Here is a 23,980-nt window from a genome sequence, read left to right as displayed (position 1 = left end):
TTAACAAGCATCCTACTTCTCCAGCACATCCCAGGAGTAAAACAGTGCATTCATCATTTGGACTTTGACAAGTAAAATAAAAAGCTGGTAACACAGGGTTGGGGGTGACAGTGGCTGCACAAGTGTCTTCCTTCAATTGGTAGTGAGATTCAATGTACGTTAAAGGGCCCGAGCAGTATGTTCCTATTATCTTCATCAGTTTTTTTCTATCGTAAAAGTGAGAAATTCAATTTTATATTATTTTATCAATAGAAAAATCAGCCTTTTTTTCATAACAATAGCCACTCTACCCAACTACAGAGAGACCATGACTCAGATTAACAAAGGTCACCCTTAAAATAAATCTGCATCTAATCTGAAGAACTCCCTTCTCCATCTGAGTCAGAATGAACAAATTTTAAGCCATGACAGCAATCATGTTTTATAGCCCTGAAAGCCATTAACTCATTTATCACCCCTCATCTTTCTGCATCTTGTTAGCATTTACCTTAGATTTTTCATTAATAACAAGAATTTTGTTCTTAACTAGTCTTAGCTGTGAAGTGTCATCTGTGAAGTCACCAAGGAGAAGTTGCTTCCACCGTAAACCACTTCATATCTGTGCTTTAAAGAATGCCGGAACCCTGGGAGATAAGAACACCATGAATCAAATCTAATACATTAATGAAGATGCAAATGCTCAGTTCAGTGCAAGGAGTCTCCCAGAAGGGCTAAATGAGCGCTTGTGTTCAACACTACTCTCTTACTTTACCGGTAGATGTCTCTGTGTCATCTGCTCCCTCTATCTTGCCTTTGATAAAAATCTACATCTGAACAGTATGCTTTAAAAGAATTCCTAACATTTTTCATCACATTTGATCATCTATGTCTATTTCCAAGTGAATGTAAAGGAAATTCAAAGAATCCATTTTGTCTAGGTTATTTTAAAATGCGTAACAGTATTTTTTTTTAAGTTAAACTGATAACAATTATATCAGCATTAACTAGGACACTTTTGTCATGAATAGCTTTATGCTATTTATGGAGTAATCTAATAGATGAAATGCTAATTTGGCAGAAGAATCTTAAAAAAAGAAAACAACCACTGAAATAAGGAGAAACTGAGTAAACACAGAAGAGAAATAAACACAGTAAGAGTGGCTGTGAATCACAGTATTACTTCAATGTACTTTTATGTCAAAAGAAAAAATACCAAGATAGAATTCCAATCTTTCCTTCAAAATGTTAATTGGCCTTAACAAAATTGAGAGAAAGGAGGCTGCTAACTAATACCAGGAATTCTTTGGGACATCAGCCCACATGTATGCATCAAATACATGCAACAGAGATTTTTTTCTCCTACTGGTAAAATTAATCTTATTAATGCCTGATGGAGAGCAACAATCCTGCTCACAGAGACTGTACCTACACTGAAATGCCATTCTATGCTTTCCTTTCCTCTAAGTCCACAATCACAGGCTCATCAGCCTGTAGTTTCCCAGGTCCTCCTTCCTTCCTTTCTTGAAAATGAGAGTGCTGTTTCCTTTTTTCCAGTCCCCAGCGACTGGAAAACAAAGTTTCAGCAGTTGCAAGCAAAACACAGAATTACCTTGCAACTGGTGTTAGTGCTACACATGAACTGGAATGTCAACAACTGGCTGTGCTTAGTAAAGGCATGAGTCACACATCACTGAAAGATGCAGGTAGATCACTGGATGGCTACAAACTGAAGGGGATGTGATCATGTCTGAGGTGTTTCACTTCTGATGGTCAAAGTCAAAGATTCATTCTTCAAATGGCATGGACTTGCAAAGATTGGAGGCTTTCTCAGAAGAAATGGAAGGAACGAGAGAGCAAGGAGGGAAGAGAAGTATAGGATGATAGGGATGATGAACACAAGCAAAAGAGTAGTGAGCAGATAAAGTAGGAATACCAGCAGAAAAAGAGGGTAGTATAGGATCAAATGCATTGTTCTGTTTTCTTGTTACAGAGGGTTAAAGAGATGTCTGTGGGTGAAAATGTATTCACCTGAAGCAGAATACCTGCTCGTCCATGGGATTTGAAGGCCGCTGATATTGGGATACTGCCTGACACTGAACAGATTCATCATCATGGTATATCTCTCCTAACTGAAAGGTTTTCAGCAGTTCAGGTCATTTGCCAGCACCCGGAAGTTAAATCCAGGGCATCATACATATATGTATATGCAGATGTGAATTACAGGCCCAACAATTCTAGAGATCAATTAATAAACTGCAGTTTTATCTAGAAAGATAAAAGAAAATAATAAGAAAAAAGAAGGGGGGAAGTAAAAGGACAGAAAGAGAAAAATTCACGGCAGTAAATGAATATTCTTCTTTGGAGAAGAGCTCAGACATAGTGAATGCTGTGTCTAGCAGCAATCTGAGAATATCATACCAGTCATTGCAACCACTATGATTTTTACTAACGTGACCCACACTTTCAAAGATTAGTGCCATTGTGAAAAAGGAGCCCAGTCTTCAGCACAGCCCAAAGTCTAAATGGACACACTGATTATTCTTCTAAGCATCCTAAGTACCTTTAGGACACCTTCAAAAGGACATTCACTTCAATCTACAATAATAACTGTTTAAAGTCTCATTCAATTTAAGAATAGTTTTGCAAATGACTGAAAAATAGTTCTACAATGAATTCAAGGAGAAATCCATTGTGCTTTCTGCGGTAGGCTGCAGAGTACTAGAACAGACCACAGCTGAAGTAATCTTGGGAATTTCTCCATCACAGCTTTTGTTTTAAAAGACAGCACACGAACATTTAAAAAATTGACTTCGGATATTGAAAGAATTAGATGTAGAAATTAAAGCTTCTTGGCAGAGACTTCAATGGAACGCATTCACTGTTTATGGAAAAACTGACAATGTACTGGTTATATGAAAACACAGTATTTTTTCACAAATTAACCATTCTCTATTTGAACTAAGGCTCTTCCCTGTATTGCTCCACTAAATTGCTGTGTTTTTCTTCCTCTAAGCACTTATGGTTAAGAAAATATATTTGTTTCAGTCCACCTCTGAGCATCTCAGTTGCCATTGCGTAAGGTCTTTCAGCAACATCCGTTTTTTTACTGAAAGTATCCAAGTGCAGAGTTGCACAGTCTGTCAATAGATGGGACTGAGAAGAAGGTTACGGTATCCATCATCTGGCTTTCATATAATGCTCATTTCCATTTCTAGAGAGGGGATACACTCCCTGTAGGGCTGCTATTTCTCATGCCTTCAGCAAACCATTTGCAGCAGATAAGAGAAGCAGTTGTAGGACTCGCAGATCATTTGCCATCTAAGAAGAAGTGAAATGAAAAATAATACTGCAGCTCCAAGTTCCAGACTACTTTCTATTCTCCTTCTGAAAGACAGCTACATGAAAGAGGATTTCAGTTTTGAACACCAAAAGGTGCATGTTTCACTGAAGATAGTCTTCAAAGACCAATTATATTAGACACATCCTTTCTTCCTTGATTACCGTAAGAGCAGCTTGGATTCCTAGCTGCAGTGGCTGTATTAGATGTTAAGTATGCCATTCAAAACTTTTAACAAAAGAAAAGCAGAAAACACCAGGTTTTCAAGGTGAAAAACTTCAAATAGCAGAAGCAGTAGTTGTTGTTGGCGCATTAAAGAATTTCTACAAAAAGGCTACATAGACATGGTTAAACCTGCTGGATTTCAGCATGTAATAACTAAGGAATTCAACAATGTTCAAAGAACAATGAAGCTCAACCTCTGAGAAAAAAGATTTAGCGTGGTACAGGAAAGAGGCAAGTTGCCAGTTACTGGACATTATGCATTGTTTCACATTAGCAGAGTTTTCTCCCACTGAACAAAACCACTTAGATTAAATTTTGTATTATTTCTCTATGGTTCATTTAAATAAGAACCAATTCAATCTATTTGTTCAAATGAAAATCAAACCATGAGTTCAGGTACATTCATTAATGAAATATGTCCATTTGACTTTCTTCTCAGATATCAAAATTCATCTCCATAGTTATCCTTCAGAGATTTGTAACTGGGTTCTTCTCCTGCCTCACACTTAACACAAAGGTTACATCCTAAATGTCTTAAATCCCCCTCAACTTTCATCCTCTCCTCGTACTCAGCCCATAATCTTTCCTCTTTTTTTTTCTTCTTGATTTGAAGTCCTGTCTTCTGGCTACTTCTGAATTCACACCTCACATGTTCCCTAACTTCTCTTAATACGTATGTCCATATCACTCCCATTTACAAAAAAAATTAAGTGATCATCTGTATAATCCCATTGAAGTTGACTTACTTCCTTTTTAAACAATGGCTTTTTGGAATCCATCCCAGAAGGTGGCTTCTGGGACAGAAAAATCATCTTGCTGAAGAAAAGCCTGAGTGGTTAGTCCATGACATTTCCATTCAAAGCAGAAAGGGGGTGACCAGCCCTGTTAAGGTGAGTACTTCTCAAAAGGAAAAAAAGAATTTAACCTGGAAAAAAAAATCCTCTCATAAATTGAACAAAAATGGAGACATAATAAAAAGGGAGGGGAAACACATATGTGGTCACAGTGAATGGCCACTGTTATTTTAAATACACTCATCCGTAAATATATGCTTGGCTGAACCCCATGGCAGGGAGATTTTTTAATATATTTTTTTATTTTTTTATATTTGGAAAGAAGCTATTAAAAGGAAGCATTTACATTAAAATTATCTAGCTAATTAACTGATAGTTAAGGGGAGTTAATTTGCATTGTTTTGCTGAATGCCACCAGCCCTGTTCTGTGTAACTGAAATGCAGAGAGCATGACAGCAATAAAATGATAAACATGAGTGAGAATCCCAGCATGCAGCCAAATAGTTTGCAATCAGTGGTAGCTAAAAAAACACAAAGATCTTTCAAAGGAGAAAAACTGAAGAGTAAAGGCGTTAATGTTTCATTTCATTCATTTGAATATTCATATATCTCCCAGCTACTTAGATATCTACAACAATCTGTATGGACAATGCATTAAGAAATCTTTTCATGGCAATTCTTCCCTCTCTAACTAAAAACTTCAGAGAGAAAAAGAAATCAGGAGCAGTCTAAGGAATCTCCTGTAATTGAAAGAAATCCTGCAATTGCAATGAGTTCAAGAGCTCCCACGCTGACACTGCTTGACAACAAAACAGAGAAAAAAGAAATCATGGCTCAGTTCTCGTCTTTCATCACAGTCATCCTTTGATGAACAAACCATCATGCTTCTCCCTTCAGTGTTCTCTCCTTGACTTCTTTCTGCATCTTGTTCAAATTTCCCCCCTTGCTCTCTCTTTCTTCCCCACCAATATTACTACCACGTGTACACACTTCTCACACAAGGGCTTTTTTTTTTGGCCCTCCATCCTAAGTACAAAAATGTAAAACCTGCAGTTCTCGGTATGCTACCAAAGGAAACAGTTTTACTTAAAATCTTGTTTTTGCCAAAATATTTTCAAAGTATCTGGAGAGGAGTCAAACCACAGTGGCTCTCAGTTGTATTTCCTTTTACTATTTCCCCAGGTACTCCCAGCACAGCACTAAGTAATAGGATATTCTTCCAGGAAAAAAAAAGAGGCTGCACGAGACAGTTTGTAGATTTAAGAATTATCCTTCTGGGGCCTATGGATATGAATACAGGGCATATGGTTGCCAAACTTGAAATCCTTGCTCGTGTTAGTTGTTCCGGAAGGCAAAAATCACATATGAGAGTTTGTACTAAATACAATGATTATGTTCAATCTTGTAATGCTGTTTGAAATCCACTTAATTTCTGAAAATTAGGAATCAAAGATTTAAATTATCTGTGATTTTTCTTCATATTGATATGATTCTGCTTCTGTTTCAGCTCAGTCTTTTCCTATAATGTAGTACTAATTATGAGTTTAGATATATGTTACTCATATAACATTAAATGAGGTAAAAAAAATTGCTTATAATCAAGTAGTTATGCTGAATTTATCATGTAATTTATGTTATAGCTGCAACCATTCCATTTTACATGCCATCTAGCTAAATCTTGTTACGTTCCAGACATCAGCTTATATTAAAAACACAGCTGCAAGTCTTCCTGGTATAAGCCAAACACATATTCCATGTGTACTGGGGGTCTTCCCACAGACTGCCTATAGTCTATTATTTTAAAATTTTACTTAATTCTTCTCAAGCTATTTGCGGTCTTGCTGACATCTCCAGAAGACTTATTCCACATCCCCCTTTAGGAGTGTTAAGATCTTGAGAACACAGGCACTTCACTTTGGCAGTGAGGGGTTCTGTCTGCTTCTCTTGATGACTGCTGAATTCTCTCCCACTAAAACTGGAAAAAATGTCTAACACTTGAAGAAGGAAAAGTCATTTTGTCCTTTGCCTTCATTATCATTATAAAAAGTTTGATGTTATTGTGTTCATGGTTTTTTGCAGGATCGTCATTTCAGGATATTAGACATTGCTTGGTGAAGAAATTGGATGAGGGAGAGCAGAAAAAGCACAATTCAAATATCATAGTCCACAAGATACAGAGTTTATGGTTAGCTATATTCAGTGTATGCAACCAGGGAATAACTGGATAGCTCACTCAGTGAGTCAACTGTTCCTTAACGTCTTTGAGAAGCCAGTGTCAGCAGATGGACTCTGTTTAATGGATTTGTAAAGAAGAGATGACAGTTCCCTGGAGTACACATTACTGCTTTTCATGCTTTATATGCCTTCTTAAAGATTATTCATTTGAAAATGTGCACACATAAACAACATATATGCAGCTAGAACAATGTTCAAAACACAGAACTTTTCACCTCAAGCTGGGATTCTCTCATCACCCAGTGTTATAACAAATATCCCTTTACAAAACATGTTAGGAAGAATTACATACTCCACAGTGTGAGCTGAAAGTCAATATACTTATGCTCTGTGGGATATAAATTGATGTGATTCTATTCCACTGCCCTGAGCGGGAACAACCAAAAAGTGCACCAGAGGAGAAATTATTCTCAACTACAAATACCGTCTCACTGTGCACTACTAATATCTAACACATCACATTACTTTATTGCTTCATCCAGGCCTGTAAAGTCAGTTTTGACAACATCACTGAGAGCAGTCCATACAATGAAAGGGCATTTTGGATCTATGTATTCAACATGAAGCAAAACCCAAATCCTGAAGCTGCCCCTCTTGGAGAATTTGTGGCATATGGCAAAATGCCATGTGGACCTGCAAGGAGTATTGATAAATCTGAAGAATATTTTTCATTCGCTATTATGGAGGGGAAAAGTCTTCTGTTCATTTTGATCTCCAAACTGAAGATACAAACTTTCAGTTGTAACAGCTTACCTCTCTTAGAAGGATAGTTACAGAGACAGTGAAGCTGAACTCTTCCTATATTGGCATAGGAAGGATCAAACTGGATATTAGAAGAACTTCTTCACTGCAAGAGTTGTATAGTACTGCTAAAGGTTACCCAAAGAGGAGGTGGAATCTCCTCCATGGGAGCTTTTCAGCACCTAGCCATTAAAAAACATGGCCGATTTGATCTAGTATTGGCGAAAGTCCTGCTCCAAGTGGGATGCTGGACAAGATGACCTTCAGTTCCTTCCAGCCAACATTTGTATGATTTTGTTACAAATGAAAGATGCAACAAATGCTATATGCAACAATAAGAAAGGACACCAGAACAAAAATTAAGTCAATCCAGCTTTGGAGAAAACGTTGCAGGAACTTAAAATAAACTGTGTTCTTCTGATTCAACACCAATGAGCCTAAGCAACAGCTAATCAGGGATATGTGGGAGCTTCCCGTAAAAAGAGCTTTTGGAAGCATTCTCCATTCAGTGTTCCTTCCAATGCCCAGTAGTCTCACAGTATAAGGGAGTCAATAGGTGGTCAGTCAGAACCTAGACTGTCTCTTCCAGAGCATAGCAAATGAGGCAGATCATCTTGCTGACTTTAATATGGAGTCAGCACTGGAAGATAACTGTTGTTGATCTATTAGCAGCAGAAGCAGACCTGTATAGATGTGCCTGTGTTCTGCGGTCCCTTCTCAGATGTTCAGCAGCCGCCTGCAATGAATGCTGTTTTACAGTTTGAATTCTGCTCTGCCTTTCTGCAGGGAAACTAGGCACATAATGCAGGCTTAATAGTCCCCATAACAATTTAATTTCCTGTGTTTTTCCCACTCACACCTGCGCTTTCTTTTTTTTCCCAAGGATGAAAGAGTCTGTATATCTTTAAAAGTATTAATTTTAAAATATTCCAACTGCTGCCCTCCTATTGGCTGCTAAGTTAAAGAAGAAAGAATTTACTCAATGTCATCCTACAGTCAGACTCTGAAATGAAATTGAATGAATGTATTTATTTTTGAATTTCATTATTTTTCTTGAAGACACCCCAACTTACAATTGGTCCCAAGCTGTTTCTTAATTTCTCCATATTTGTTCTTACTATATTTTATTATCATGAGGACAGGAAACATGAGTCAGTAACCCTAAGATCATCCATTTCACTCACTTATCGGGGGTTGAAGCCCAAGGCAAACAAAAAGTGTCAAATATTTCAAATAAACTGAAAATATCTCTACCATTTGCCACCCACAGCTGAGTTCACATTTTCAGCAGTCCTAGCTCGTCTAAAACATATTTAAAGAATTAAGCATAGTATCCACACAGAAAGGAATGTTTAGGCTCTCAATAGTTGCTTCTGGAAAGTAATATATTTTAAGGCTCTCCTTTAAACAGAACATTTAATGTCTTCAGATGAATTTTATATATGCTTTGATGAGTAAATAAGGCATCTAAACATGTCTTGGGCTGCTGAAAATGACCCTATATTGTGATCAGACCCAACATTTTCTTGTTCAAAAAAATTCAGTAATTTCTTTTAAATAACCTTTTTTTTTTCTGACCTCTTTGTTTTCAGCTGAATCATAAATAACCACTGTTATAGAAGGTCCATTTTTTCAGTACTCTCTGTCAGACAGAATACATTACTTTCTGGAGTTTGCTAGTGCTCATCTGCTCTCCAGAGACTTTCAGAATTGTGTTTAAGGTCAGAGGTTCAAAGCAGTTAGATAAGTTTACAAGTGCTCCTCCAGTCAAACCTCAGCACAGCTAGTAGACTCCAGTGATCCAGAGTATTACACCTGTGCAGAAACAGTGACAGAAGAAAACATCCAGCACCAAGGGCAGAAAGTGAGAACTGCTGATGCTCTATCTTACTGAATTACCAATTATCCTATTGTTGAAGTGTCTAAATCAAAAGTGCTTAGACAATGAATTCTTCAGTTGCAGAGCAAAGTAAAGCCTCTGTGCTATGAGTTACACACTTGACAGAAGCATTCACAGAAGCCAGAACACAGAAGAAGACACCTTCACTAGCAAACTGGAGCAATGAGAAAGAGGACAAATTATTGCCTCAGTCTGTACAGCCAGTCAGGCTTCCCACATCTCTCACATTCCTGAAACCCAGTGTGGAGAGTGGGGGAGCAAAATCCCTCCCACTGTAAGCAAAGAGCAAGTTTGAGATCACCTGATGAGACTGAACATGTACAAGACCAAGGGGCCAGCCGACATGCATACCAGGGTCCTGAAGGCTCATGTGGTTGCCAAGCCACTCTCCACTGTATGTGAAAAGTCATGGCTGCTCTTTAAGGTCACTTCCAACCCAAGTCTTTCTATGATTAACAGGCATCTACAGTCCTATTTAATTAGGGAAGTAGGAATTTTAGATTATTCACAATTAATTTAGGTACCTAAGGCACACACTAGACTTCTAAAAGTTTTTAGACTTATCTTTTAGGTGTCTGAAAGCAAATGCCCCTCTCCCCTCACCCCCCCTCCCTAAAGGGTGGAATTTTTGTTCTGTCATAACTTCTTAATTGTTATCTAGATTCTCATGTCTGATATGAAGAAATACATATCTCAGAGGTAGATGAGATGGGAGACCTGCACAGTAAGAGGGCAGAGGGAAACAGTTTTACTTAGTTTCTGCACTTGTCTGGTGCCCTGAGAAGAGCAATCTGTAGCACTGGGTGATTTTCTACTTCCTAATGAGTTCCTTACATGGCTCTTCCTGTTGATATGAAGAAAATTATTCAAATTTAACAAAGCTCTTTAAGTAAAACTGTCTCAGGGTCATTTTGCTTGTTAAATGGAGACACTGTGTGAAGGTATTTGATGTCTCTTTTCTTCTGAAGTCCTGTATTTCCTATCTTGGGAAATACAGTCAACTTATAGCAGAAGTCCTTTATAGAAGGTTTGCAGGATATCCACTGCATCATTGTACATTTCCTTGCTATGTCATAGACTGATTTGTATCATGTTCTTAAGGTGCTCAAGAAGCCTGGAAACAAAGATGAATTTTGTTGGGAAGAGAAAGCTACTATTAAGCTAGATCACATTAAACCTTCAGTTTTCTACATCAGAGCAACATGATATAAAATAAATTAAGTCAGGTGTGGGCCCTTTGTGTTTAGGCAATGAGTAGGGAACAGTCTGGAAGGTGATTTCTACCAAATATATAATACATTTATTAATCTTATAAATAGTTATAGTTTTCCCCTCAGCCTGTCTAGAAAAGTTCTGCTAATATGCCTCCTGATCCTTAACATGGTTTATACATTTATGCTTATCTCAGATAGAATCACATACAAGTGTTACACAAAAAGCTGTTTGCTCTAAATATTAGCCCTTCAAGTGCAGTCTGATCTAAAGTTCAAGCTAAGTTCTTTCTTGTGACTCATCAAGAATAATAATGTTTCTGCAATACAAATTCTGGCCTTAAATTCACGGCCTCACATTCACGCTTGCAAGTAAGTCAATGTAGATATTGATCAGCAAACAGATACCTTTTGGAAACAGCACTGTCTTCTTCAGAGTTCTGCAAGCATTTTGTAAGGTCCAGGTCCCCTCAATCTAGGTTTTGCTAAACTATTTTTCTTATTCTTTTCTCTAAAAGAGAATCCAGAGAATTCGCTCTCAGAATGTTGTTTTCAGTCTCTCCATGCTCTAGCCACAAACCAGAATTGAGCAATTGTAATACAAATTGGAACTGCTGATTTGCCCAGCTTTCTGAGTGTTTTGATGTTTCAATTCAGATTCATTTCTAAATAACTGGAAGGTGAAAAACCTCAAACATAAATAAAATTTCCTAAATAACTTTTTTTGTTGTTAAAATGTTCCTTTCAAAAGTTTGGCATAAATATGTTCAGGTTTCTTATTCTATCAGATAAAACCTGTACGTTGTGTAAACACTCTAGAAAACAGTAACTATTAAAGGAAAACTTTGAAAATGAATAACATTCCTAACAATTAGAAAAACTGTTAAACTACCTGGTGGAAAGTGTATAATGTAAAATGGGTAACAGTGGTAATGAGTCTAGATGGAATGTGAAATAAGTTGAGGCAGGTTAGGTTGGCAGGGGTAAATATAAAGGAAGGGATTTGGAACTAGAAATATGTTTGAACAATGAGAACATAATTTATGATGAGTAACCAATGCAGAGAGAAAAACAAAGAAAATCATTTAGTCATTAGCCTGGATGAAAGGTGATCCACCCCTAATTTTTTTCTAACTTTTCTATCAGCAACAGAAGCTTAATAAAACTTTTCACTTTTCCCTCTAAGTCCCTCATTTTCTAAAGCAAACCAGAAAAAAACAAAAATCAAACCAAGGCAACTAAGCGACTAAGATATTTGTAGTAAATGCTTTCACACCAAGAAGATATTTTGTGAACATAAACCCTGGACTGGCTTGATGTTTTGTGGAGGTTCCTGCACATCAGAATGTCACAGAACATTTGTTCCTAATCTCATATTCTTCCTCCTCAGTTTTGTGGTCTGCATTGCCCTAGAAGAAGCAGTTGTTGCAATGGTTGCAACCTCACAATTCAAGATCTAAACTTGATCTATAGATTAGTTACTGAAACTAGAATCAAAAGCTTGAACTGTCATCATAAGTGAAGTAGGGACTTGTAGTCAGCTATCACAGTTCATAGGCCATATGTATTATTCTTTAACCCAGGGGTCAAGATCACTGTTTAACACACTAAGACTGTCCTTCAGATGGAGTGTGGCACACAAACAGACTGCTTCATTCTGAATGAAGTTTGCTAGTAGGTCAGAAGCTAATAAAAGGTATACATTCAGACTTGTCTAGAGGAGCATGGCAAAGGTTTTGCAGTGTTGTGGGCTAAATGCCTGTAGGGACAAATGGAAACCTCATGAACAGGTTTTTTTATGTGTTTTTCTTTTCCTTCCACAGTATTGTTTTTGTCTTGCTTGTTTCAGCTTGAGTCAGCTGGTTGTCATCTGAGAGGTTATTTCCTGACCTGTGCTGATGCTTGAGACATAACGATAGCTACATCAGCAAAGAACAAAATAAATAATTGTGTATTATCATGCTATTGCTGGTAGCTAAGACTGTGGCATTTCTCTCCCCTTCTCTCATTATTATCATTCATAAAATAATAATGTAAACAAAGGTTAGTGCTTTTTAGTGCTAACCTTAGCAGGATGTTAGCAACATTTTAGCAAGATACCTGAAGAGAAAGAGCAGTTGCCTATTACTAGTAAAAAGAAGTCTAGTAGACTATCCCTATGACTTCCTGGTACCTGATAAAAATGCAGATGTTAGTGCTAGTGTGCTCAGCTGTGTCAAGGTCGCACGAAAATCCAGTGGTCTGATCAGGAGTGTTTCATGTACATTTAAGGCCTGGAAGAAATTTTCAAGTAGCTTCAGTACTGTCCTAGTTTAAACTCTGCTTATTAGCCTTCCAGGAGGTCAGGTAATGTAACCTCTTATTTGATCTTGGTGATTACTTTTTCCTCAGTTATTTGGCCCCAGAACAGAGTCTGGAATCAAGTTAGTAGTTGCAAAATACTCTGGATACCTGTAAGCTGGGAAATGAAGCCCTACCCTCTAATGTCATCAATTCAGTTGTCAGTGCCATTCTGTAGCCTAAGACTTAAGGAAATTGTTGCAGCTGCTATTATCCCGTTCTGAGTAAAAGAAATTAAGTCTCCACCCACTGGAATGTCCTTAGTTTCCAGACATTGTTTAACAGCAGCATTTCAATGAAAAAATAAAGTTATTTTTCAAAATCCTGAAACTACAACTCAGAGTCTGAAGCATTATTAAATGCTTTCTAAACTTTGACCAACTTAATTTAATATGCATCAATGGGGATAAAACTTCTCCATTTCTGTGCTTTGCTTAGAGTTTATGGGCAACATCTTCCTTGTGAGCTATATGTTCAAAAAGAAGTTACAGTATTTTAGTTGTACCTTGTTAAACACACAGGTGACTCATCAGTTGGTCTTGCTATCATTGTGACAGCATAACCATGTGATTACTTTGCTTGAAATAACTCCTCCTGCAGGCTGTGGACCCAAATCAACAACATTCACTACAAATATCCAGACTTTGGATTTCCTTAGCTGATCTTTTATGCCTTTCTAGCTGAAAAAAAAATCTTTCAAAGACACTCCCCATGGCTCCTGGCAAAGTGAGATGCCAGGAATAACAGAGCTAGGCCTTATTTCAATATGTACTATTTCGTACAGATAGAGATTTCTACTATCCTAGCTAAGGTCAGAATTTGATCTCTGGGGTCTACTAGTAATAGCCAGCTTCTGAACTGTGAAATCACAGCTCTTAGATGAAAGGACAAGAAACAAGCATCCACCAACCAGGAAGATGCTAAGTGCCATATGGAGTGGCAGTCAACCACTTTGGCCTCCAACGTGCAAGGCTGATGAAGTCAGGGAAAGTATAAAACAGAGAATTAGAGAGTGGCAGATTCATACAGATATGTTACGACGGAAAGAGCCAGACAGAAATTCATCTTAACTTGGTCTTTTCCAAAGCAGAACAGACTCTATTGATGCGGTAGTTATTTCCATATCGACGTGATTTTTCTAAGCTGATACCACTCTTTATTGCTTTTTTATTTCCTGTCCCATAATTTAAAGCTTCATGCAATGTTCAACTAATGCTGTCTCTGCACAGGCTGGGTGAGCTCTGAATTTCTGAGTTACCAAGTACTATCAAGATTCCATTCATTCCAGCTGGGGAACAGCGGACTGTGGGAATGGTTACAGAAAGAGAAATTCCCCTTCCCTCTCTCTCTGTTTTTCTCTCTCTTTCTAAACCTTTTTTTCAGGATAAATATTTAAACACTAGAATGAGGCAAAACTCCCACAAGGCTGGAACCAGACAAGCTCACTCCAGACTAGTCTGCGAAAAAGCTTTGTTGTTTCATTTTTCTTTTCAATGTCCAAGCTTTAAAGATTTCCAGCTTTTAAATTGTCTTTGAAAAGAAGGGAAACCAAATTACAGACTGTTTGGTGAACATAACATATTGGGTATGACTTTTAGTTCCAGGAATTTAAACTGTGTAATTATTAGAATGTGTCTTGGTGACTAATAATAATAATAATAATAATAAAAGTCAAAGAAATATTGGGAGTAAAGCACAGAAACCTGATTTTTACTTTATCATCAGGACTCAAATGATCACACAAGTGGGCTGCCACTGTGGTTGTGCCATCTTTCATGATTTTTATCCATTGTCCATATAGAAGTTCAGGCTGAATGGGGCCCTGAGCAAACTGGTCAAGCTGTAGATGTCCTCATTCATTGCAGGGGAATTGGACTAGATGACCTTCAAAGGTCCCTTCAACCCAAATGTTTCTATGACTTTATGACTCTATAGGCTTACAATCAAGTGAAAGCAATGTCCCTACTTTAATGGTTTGTAAAATACTCCAGAGGCAGCAATAGTTGTAGTTTCTTTAGGTAGGCTATCACATGTAGCATGGTATAGCTGGTGAATAATTTCTAATTTGGACAAGCCTCAGTCAAGTCTTCCTTAGTATGATTGGGTATGCCAGAAATTGTGTTAATGAGGTTCCTCTGTCTGTATATCTTTTAATCACTCACATAATACAAGTGCTTAACTGCTAGTTCCATCAACATGAAATTAGTATTTGTGAAACTTTGTTCATGTCATCTGAAGCAATTTTTGTAGAATGCTAGGTATTCCATTACTAAATGACTTAGTTTAGGTTGAGCACAGGGAAACTGAACACAATGTTAGGATTAGCTACCAACAGTATTTTTTTCTAGTGTGGTTTTAATTTGTGGAAGAAAAGTGAACCAATGGTCTTGTTGAGAAATTGTCATGGGCAGCGTTTTGATTTCTGCTAAACTAATGTAGATTCAAGCAGAAAACATAGTCTGCTTCATACATGACACAATTTCCACTTCATTCTAACAAAATTTCCTATGTTCTTGTGTTTTAAACTAATTTCTATTCTCATTCAGGGTAGAGGTGACACCATCCAAATTTCATACACTATATTTTGCATACAGCTCGGATTTCTGTCTTCCTTAGACGTAGTTGTTTCAGTGTCCTCTTTGCTATTCATGTGGCTACACTTTTTTTGTTGCCTCTCTTCTCTCTTCACTCCACTGGATACATAGGAATTAAGCTGCAGTAAAAATCTGATCAGTTGCATAGTGTTTTCCACTCACTGTGAGCTCAGAAACTGGACTGTATTCAACAGTTCTATCCATGGTGGAGGAATGCAGTATATTGATTCTTTGGGTGTAAACTTGTTATATTTCCCAGCAACTTCCATTGAGGACAGAATTAGAAAATATCCTTCCAAATGATTCAGGGGTAGGTGTTAGACTGTTTTGCAGCACTGTGTCTAGCTGGCACACAGCACTGTGTGTTGACACAAGAAAAGTCTCCTTCCCTGACAGAGAGGCCTGCCAACATACAGCCTATTTGTTAATGGTCAGTCCCAAACTGTGAGCAGTAATAGTTACAGCAGGGGCTCCTCATCCACTTCACCTCCACCTACAAGCAAAGAATCCAGTTTCATACATCTGTTCTTTAAGAAAGTTTCTTTAAGATATCCTAAAGATTACTAACAGGGAGTCTCATGTTGAGAGAAGACTTATAAAAGCCAAATTATGCTGGATAGCATCTTAATACTGTACCAGCACACTTATCTAGCATGTCCTGGCACTGTTTGATTAACTGCTATGGATGTAGGTGCTGAATTTTCTGGTCTGACCATTGAAAACTTCCCCTCCAAAGCCATGTCCAGGTCTTCCTGGCTCCTACGACTCTCATTAGACAACAGTGTGGCAGCAGCAGCTGTTCATGACCCTCTTGATCTGTACTGACTCTTACCACCCTTTGAGGAGCAACATCTTCATCAGGAGTGATGGGAAAAGTTTTGGCAAATCCTCTTAAAAACCCAGTACAGAATTCCCTAAAGAGTGAATAAATAGCATAAACACATCTAAGCAGGACTTGCTTCATCTGGAAATCAACAAATTTTATAAAAATTCCACACTTTCAGATGAAAGTAGGATGAAGAAATTGCTCCTTTGCTACTTGCATTATTCTGCATTATTTGAATGATGCTTTATTTGCCTGCTGTAATATAGCCAACATTATCTGAGATAATTATCCGAGTAATATTTTCCTTCATGGGCTGGACTTGCCATTGTGTTTTGTTGTGTTGATGTTCATTGGCCTTGCCGCAGAAGAAGCTTCGTTTCTGTCCCACACCTAAAATGTTTTCTACAAATTAAAGAATTACACTGTGATCTTTCTGTCTGATGTATGAGAAAATCTAACTTTTTTGCAGGTTTCTCTTTGCACCCTTTTGACTCCAAGTCTTTTAGAAAGAAAGCCATGGGTTGTGGTGAGCAGGAGAATCTGTAAGAAGTTGACATCAGTAAATCTGACCCTCCGTGTTTTGAAATCTGTTTGTTTGTTGTTACACAATGATTCAAAAATAAATGTTTAATAACTGTCAGAAGACGAGACTCTGACCTTTCCTCCTACACATGGAGCCAAGGAGGCTCCCATTCCATCTCTCTGATCTCCTAAGCTGACTGCCAGCAATGCTAAACAAAACAGGAGTAGAAATTCTTTGAATTTCTGAAAGGCACTAACCTATTTTTTTTTCTTTATAGCTCACCTTCAAAACTTAGGTCTCATTTATACAAAGCAAACAAACATTTTCATAGAAAAAATCTCATTTTCAAGTTTATATATGCAAAAATCTTTCTCTTACCACTCAGACTCACTGTTACTACATTTTGGTGTTCCTTACAGAACTTCTTTTCTTACAGGCAGATAAAACAGGATTCTCAGCTACATGGAGAAGAGGGACATGTTTTCTTAACCAGCCATTTTGCAAATGAGAAGAAAAGTTAATGTATTCTTTGCTTAGGAATTTTAACTTCCAGTTGCCTGCTTGTTACACCCACTGGAAGTAATCTGCACAGGCATTATATGGCATTACATGATGTACATTACATAATCTGTAGAACAAGTAAGCATTGTCTAATCACAGGCTTCTTTCCACAAGCGGAATGAAATGTTTCCGGAGGAGTTCTTGGACATTCTAAATTTTAGAAAAAAAATATTTATCTGATTTTGTCCTAGAATTACAAAGGATAATCACTTTTTCACGAAATGAGAATTAACAAAATAAACCAACAATACTCTCTTTAGATGAATTTCACTTCTCTACAAAAAATCCACGCAAACTGTATGCACTCTTTCAATCCCATTTGCTCACTGGGGACAATGTCACCCTCCAGAGCTGATACTTCTTTTTCAGCGCTTAAAAAAGAACTTCAGTTTCAATAGAAAAAAATTCCACCAGGAGCCTTTAAAAAAATTTCTTAGTAGTACAATAAGTTAATACTAATATCTGTGGCACATTCTGATCTCCAGGGTTTGACATTTAATCTAGTTTTATAAACTTCAAGCCTAAAACTTCACCTTCTGAAGAACATCCTTCTATCTTTGTTTCTCAAACATTCATTCTTATGGTTCACTCTCTATAAACTGTATGAATAAAGAAATAAATCATGCAACAAGAAACACATCATAGTCCCTTTCTTCTATAAAAGCTAGTACTAAATTGTCCAATAAATGTTTTTTCAGTAATAATGTTCAACACAAAAGGCCTCCATGCAGTAAGATACACTCACATTTATCCCTTATTTGTTACTCATCTCTTTAACTTCTCTATCCTTGCTTTTTGGAATAGTTATGATAGAATTAGGCTTTCAAAACTATGCGGCATATTTACTTCTCTGTATTATTGAACAATCCAATTGTTTCTGCAGATATAAAAAGCAAAAGTAACAAAATAAAGGATAAAAATCCAAAAAAACCATACTTAACAGTAATTTTAGCTATCAGTATTTCTTCAAAGATATATAGTTCTACATACATAAACACAGTGTCCACAGATGCATTTCTATGTGATTGTTGTCCAATGTGCAGGTAAATTCAGCCATGTTTTATCTATGTCCACACCATAATCATTCATTTAAATACCACTCAGAAAAGAAATCTGAAATTCATCCCTGCCAGCAATGCAGTAGTTATATACATAAATATTTTATTGAGACTTTTAACCTGTAACTTAAATTGTTTTCTCTTTGCAGCCAAAATAATTAGTTACACATGGCTGTAAATGCTGGTCTAAAAATTTTTCAGTATGTCTAATGATAAAGACCCTACTGTAGTGATATGAGCACCCTTTTTATGTTTAACATCTACCTATTTTTACAATGGCAGTACACATTCTGGGCTGAGTACAAAAGGACACAGTCTAGTCCAGATTTATTAATGGAATCCAATTGGATTCAGAAAATTACACAGGAATGTGTGTCCTTTCCTTCTTTTATCTTCTGTCCAATTCATTTCATAATAAGGCTTCCATGTATTTTTGTGACAACTGGGTCAGGTTACATTTTTTTTTCCATTGATTTCAACTGTAAGTACATCATACTAATGTGGGCTTTAGCTGACTTCTAGTTTTACTACTTTGCAACTACACTAATAAATATCTGACAAAAACATTTTATGTCCCGGAGTGGTCTTTTCCTTCTAAAAGAGGAACTCACATCAAGCAATCAGAACTTTATTGATCTGATTTCTAAAATTATAATGTATTTCTTGTTACTCTACTGATTTCTTTCTTTTCCTGGACATCATACAAATTGTGTCTAACTCAAACTGCATTATATTGCCTAGTTCACTAGGGTCATTTATGCAAAGAATTGAATGCTTTTTGTTAACAAAGACATTTATTTTGTCGGGCCAGAGTTCGGGGCAGAGGAAGGAGTGTCCAAGGCTTTCATACATACACAAGTTCCCTTTATGAAAAACATGTTACACTGAACTGAACTGTCTACTGGAAGATTCACATGAAGCTCCTGTTGGATTCAGTGGAAAATTCACCTCCAGTGACACTAAGTCATGATACAATCACACTGACAAATCCTGATAATGCATTTATGTTGAGGTCATCTTTCAGGCTTTATGGTGATAGAAAGACCAACAAGAGTTAATGTTAATATGACACTGTCCAAAAATCCAGCATGAAAATGGTTACCGTCTTTTAATTGAAAAAGAGATTAAGTATTTCCAATTTTTTTAAGGGCCATTCCCTTAAAAATTAATGTTAAAATACCAAAATATTTGGTTTGTAGTCCAACAGCAGAAGCTGAAACAAAAATCTCTGAAATCAATCCCAAATGCCACTGTGAAAGTTATATATATAGCACAATTTTATAGACACATGAAATGTGAAATGAATTTGGATTTGAACATCAAATAGTAAACTCTAGGGGCTTTTTATTTCTACAGTGGAGACATCAACAATGTTAACAATGGCAGCTCAAAGTTCTAATGAAAGCCTTAAATGCTTGTAAAATATTAATAACTACTAAGCCCGTTTGTTCACTAGTGGAAAAAATCATTTCATTCTTATGTTTTCTCCACAGATCCTTTAGGTTGGGCTATAGTCGAAGTGCTGACCACAGTAAGAACCCCAGACATATAAAAGAGCCCAAGCAGTTACAGTACCTGCCAAAGACAACTGTTAGTTTAAGCAGCAGTACGGTGAAAGCACATTAGACCACTTGGCGGGGTCACACAAATGCACACAATTTAAAGAGAGAGAGAAACCAACCATAACTAAAATCTTGAGGGGCTGGCATGAGTCACCTATCTATTTCCTCTTCCTCTGAAAATGCAGAGATACATAGCACTGCTCCCTCCATTTCCTGGTCCTACCAATCAGGATTGAAACAAAATCAAACTGATTCTTCCTGCCAGGCAAATAAAGTATGCACTGATGCTGGAAGGGTTACTTGACATGCTGGCAATTCTGCTTCAGTTTCTGTTACAATGTCTCTGAGGCTACAAAGTGGTCATTCCCCTGGTACAGAAGAAAAGGAGGTCATTACAGTAAGCACGAAACCTATATGTATCCGAAGAGTATTCCTCTTCGTCATGTAAGAAAAGAACGTATCACTGTCTTCAGTGAAATTGTTCTGTGAAGAGAATTTAAAATCAAGAAAGGATTTTGTAGCAAAAGATACTCTCTGTGTCTGAAGGTAATCTGAGTAAATCTGAAGCATGCATCACAGGGAAACCTCTTGCTTTTCATTTCTCTCTCAGTGTAAAACTCCTTTAATCTTTGATTTCATTCATCTAGTTGAAAAGCATCTGAATTGGCTCTTTCCAAAAACAAACTCTGAAAGGTATTTTCTAGAGACTACCCTTCTGCTGACAGAAAGAAGTTGCTAACAGAGTTTCTTCTCTAACATTCTGCCTTACCACACTTTGTATATTATGTGTCTCTTGCTCTCAGACACTGGTTATCACGTAGCCCACAGACTGAGGCCAATCAGGCCAGGACCTCTACACAAGAAAGAGGTGGTGCTGCTTGAGCAGGTCAAGAGGAGGACCACGAGGATGCTCAGAGGGCTGAAGCACCTCTCCTGTGAACACAGGCTGAGGGAGCTGGGCTTGTTCAGCCTGGAGGAGAGAAGCTTCCAGGAAGACCTCATTGTGGCATGCCGGTACTTAAAGGGAGATAACAAGCAGAACAGAAATCATTTTTTTTTACACAGTCTGATAGGACAAGGGGGAATTGTTTAAAACCAAAAGAGGGGAGATTTAGATTAGACATCAGCTCCTAGGGTGTGTGTGTGTTACTAGGAGTGTGGTGACAAAGGCAGGTAAACAGGGAATGGCACATCACTAAGGGCATAGTAAGGCAGTTTGCATGGCAGTTCACAAAGGGAGAGTGCAAAGAGGACCACTTTCTTCTCAACTGGGAGCAGTGAGGAGCAACACTTTGAAACGAATACAGTAACCACGTTCTACAATGGTCAGGCTGAGGCAGAAAGCCATACGAAGGAGCTACAACCCTTCTGGGCTGACATGTACACCCAGATGGACAAGTCAGAACCAGCTCCACCAAAAAAAGGCTAAGGGTGTTAGTAATTAGGGACTCCAGATTGAGGGGCACTGAGGCACCCATTTGCCACCTGGATACTATCTTCAGGGAGGGCCCACATTCAGGAAGAGGCTGCCAGGAATGATAAAACTGGAGGACTACTATCTGCTCCTGCTCTTTCAAGCTGGATCACAAGAGGTCACAACAAAAAACTACAAAATATTAAGAAAAATCCATGAAACTTTATGTCCCTTGAGAAGATGTTGAAGCAATTGGGAGCACACACAGTGCTCTCCTCAGTCCTCCCAGTTGGAGACTGGCACCCAGGCAGAAGGAGGAGAATGAATCAGCTGAAGGAATGTCTGAGTGGATGATCTCACACTCAGGGTTTTGGGTACTATGATCTTGGACGCACCTTTGAGAGACTGGGTATGTTGACATTAGATGGGACACAACTGACAAGGAGAGGAAAGAATGTACTGCACAGCAAGCTGGCTGGGCTTATCATGAGAGCTTTAAGCTAGATTTGATGGGGAAGGGGTTGCACTTCTGAGTGACAGAGGAAAATCAGGGAACACTGTCACTTTGGGAAGCAGCAGAAGAAAACCTCAGATCTGTCCCAGAGGAACTCATGTAAGCTTTTCCAAGAAGGTGACATAGCTGATAGCCCAGATGAAGTGCCTATACCCCAGTGAACACAATCATGGGAAATAAGCAGGAGGAGATGAAAACAGCAGTGTAAGTAGAAAACTACAACCTAACTGCTGTCACAAAAGCATTGTGTGTAGAATTGTACTACTGGAATACTACTATTGAGGGCTACAAGCTTTTTAGAATGGATAGGCAGGGTAAGAGGGGCAGGGGAGCTTCCCTCTGTGTTAAGAAGTAGATAGACTGCAAAGAGTTGCCTCTGTGAAACAGCCACAATCAGCTCAAGAGCTTGTGGGTTAAAATTAGGGTCCAGACCAATACAGGACATTTGGTGGGCAGGGTATACTACAGGCAGCCTGATTGAGGGGAGCCTGTGGATGAGGCCTTCTTGCTTCAACTCTAAGAGTTGTCATGCTCCCAGGCTCTCATTCTTATAGGAGATTTCAAACACCTGGATATCTGCTGGGAAAACAATGTGGCAGGTCACAAGAAATCCAAGAGAATCCTGGAGCCTGTTGAGGATAACTTCCTGATCCAAGTATTGGATAGACCAACCAAAGGTGAAATGTTATTGGACCTGATCACCACCACTGAAGAGGGGATCATTAAAGAGGTTAAGATCAGAGGCAGTCTGGTCTGTAGCAGCCATGCCCTGGTTGAGTTCGTGATGTTGAGGAATATGGGCCTGGCAAAGAGTGGAATCTGGACCCTGAACTTCAGAAGAGCAAAACTCCAGCAGTTTAGGGAGTTAGTCGATGAGATCCCTTGAGAAGCCATCCTTAGAGACACAGGAACGGAACTGAGCTAGCAGTTATAAAGGGATATCTTTTTGAGAGCACAAGAGCTCTCCATCCCCCATCATAAGAAAGAAACAAGAGGCAGGCAACGAAGCTCCCACTATTGTGCGGACAAATATGAGTTTAAACAGTTTGCACTCAGCAGCCTTGTGCTTGAATGAACCCATAATGCAGTGCGAACCGTGGATAAACTCTATTTCTGAACTGTCCAAGGTGATCAAACAAAACCAAAAAATGTCTCACAGAATTTCCATCTGGAAGCATGAATTGGCTGAGCTGGATGAACAAACCCTGTCAAGTGTTCCCTAAAGTCTGGCCAGGATATTAACTTTGAAATGAAGCCTAGTTTCTCTGAGTTCTGTTTTGAAGATTTCTGCTCTATTCAGAATGTCTTTTTCACAATCATTTTAAAGGAGAGGAATTTGGAAATATATGTGTTATCAGCTCGATTATATTGTTATCTAGAACTGAGCCCACAGAATTAAATTATGGCCGTAATTATATGCATGGGGCACTCATAATGCTTTGCATGATACATCTAGTAGCTACAGACTCTAGAATTACATCTGTCCCATGTGAAATCAGCTATCAACAAATCTCTGTAAAGCCCCATCCTGCCTTAAAATGATGCAGAAGCGAGAAACTTGGAGGACTGTGAGGAATATTTGAGGGAGGTCTCCTAGTAATAAATGTTTCTTAAAAATCTATACCAAGTCATACCTTCAGGGTCACATTCCTGCCATATATAAATTGTACCACCAAGTTGTAAACCACTGGGGCTGTTCAGTCTGGAGAAGAGAAAGCTTTGGGGAGACCTGACAGCAGCCTTTGAGTATCTGAAGGGAGCCTGTAAGAAAGAAGGAGACAGTCTTTTTAGCAGAGTCTGCTGTGATAGGCCGTCCAGCCAGTTCTTTACGCAGAGAGCATACACGTCCAAGCCATGGGCTGCCAGCTTCTCCAGGAGAACACCATGGGAGACAGTGTCAAGGGCTTTACTGAAGTCTAGGTAGACTACGTCAACAGCCTTTCCCTCATCCACCAGATGGGTCTCTCAATCATAGAAGGAGATCAGGCTGGTGAAGCAGGACCTGCCTTTAGTGAGCCCATGCTGGCTGGGCCTGATCTCCAGGTTGTCCTGCACATACCATGTGATCTCACTCAAGATGATCTGTTCTATAACCATCCCCAGCACCAAGGTCAGGCTGACAGGCCCGTAGATCCCTGGATCCTCCTTATGACCCTTCTTGCAGAT

At 38.4% G+C, this 23,980-nt stretch overlaps 1 long non-coding RNA gene across 2 annotated transcripts in view; it reads right to left on the bottom strand.

The window, feature by feature from the left end:
* LOC110389729 overlaps positions 1-23,980 on the bottom strand; it is a 90,429-nt gene that overhangs the window by 30,314 nt on the left and 36,135 nt on the right. For both annotated transcript variants that reach the window (XR_002433356.1, XR_002433357.1), the window contains exon 7: positions 488-23,575. This is a non-coding gene — a long non-coding RNA (uncharacterized LOC110389729). The remainder of the gene's footprint in view (positions 1-487; positions 23,576-23,980) is intronic.

The sequence above is a fragment of the Numida meleagris genome, chromosome Z, assembly GCF_002078875.1.
Source record: "Numida meleagris isolate 19003 breed g44 Domestic line chromosome Z, NumMel1.0, whole genome shotgun sequence".
Taxonomy (NCBI): Eukaryota; Metazoa; Chordata; class Aves; order Galliformes; family Numididae; genus Numida; species Numida meleagris.
The sequence above is the reverse complement of the archived record's forward strand: the minus strand, read 5'-3'. Positions and strand labels throughout refer to the sequence as shown.